Source organism: Orycteropus afer, unplaced genomic scaffold, assembly GCF_000298275.1.
Source record: "Orycteropus afer afer isolate SDZICR_OR568_19922 unplaced genomic scaffold, OryAfe1.0 scaffold00692, whole genome shotgun sequence".
In the NCBI taxonomy this organism is placed as follows: Eukaryota; Metazoa; Chordata; class Mammalia; order Tubulidentata; family Orycteropodidae; genus Orycteropus; species Orycteropus afer.
Window position 1 is genome coordinate 784,714 of NW_006922279.1, and position 1,241 is coordinate 785,954.

Below are 1,241 nucleotides of genomic sequence, written 5' to 3' on the forward strand. Positions count from 1 at the left end.
TCATCCAATCCCATCATGGGAACAACCACACAGAACTGGGGTCCAGCCAAGTTGACACACAGCTCCAACTATCACACCATGTCCAACACTAACCCAGTCTCCTTCCTCCCTACCCTGTAACCCTCCCTCTGTGCCCCTCATATTTATACACCACTGTTTGTCCTTCATTTCCTCAATTTGAATGTTGGTCTTCTGGTGTCCTGTGGTCTATTGCTCTAAGGGATGTATTACCATAGAGTATGTGGGTGCGTCATCCTGGGTTGAGTGGTCTATGTGTTCATCTTGTTAACTGTTGGGCTGAGAGCCAGCCCCTGGGGGTGAATTTTATTCCAGGCACAGAGTGTATTCCAGGGCCCTAGTATTGGGGGTCTCACCAGATTCCATCTGACCTTCAACAGGTAATAATATTGCTTTATAGTTTGCAAAATGTTTTCACATACACAATTTATTTAACTCACGACCTGTCAGGCAAGAAAGGATATCTTCATTTTACCAAGGAGGAAACTGGCTTGGAGAAATGAAATGACTGATTTACTTTGGTCACACACCTAATAATTAGTATAAAACCAAAAAACAAACTCACTGCCATCTAGTTGATTCTGACTCATAATGACTCCAAAGCTGTAAATCTTTATGGAAGTAGATCATCCTGTCTTCCTTCCACAGGGCAGCTGGTGGGTTATGAACTGCAGCCAAATGCCTTATCCACTATGCCACCAGAGCACCTTAATAATGGCCCAGGTTTAAATCCTGATTTGACTAGAGGTCCAGAGATGACTGTGCAAACATATCAGTTTAGTCAGAATATTTACCCTCAATGCCTCTCATGTGGAAGCTAGTTAGATTTGAAAATGGTGAATTCTGGGCATTATTTCTTTTAATGCCTTTGCACCGTGATTTTCCCTTTCTACTCTGTTCCTCTCAACAACCCAGTGAGAAAGAGAGGGCAAGAGGCTGAATGAGCTGATTTGAAGTTCAAGAAGTTGGAGTTAGAGTCCTGTGTTAAAGTCTCCATTCTCAAGGCCCTGCCATTCCCTGGGTAGGTGATTCCTAACAAATTCTTCACTGTTATTTAAAACAATTTGAAAAGGGAAAAACCTTTGAAACTAAAACCATTTCTCTGCATCATCTCAACTACACAAAGTCCTCTGCTTGTTCATCTAAACAACAGACCCTTGTTATTAATTGAATTGTGTCCCTCCAAAATATGTGTTGGAAACCTAACCCCTATATCTGTGGAT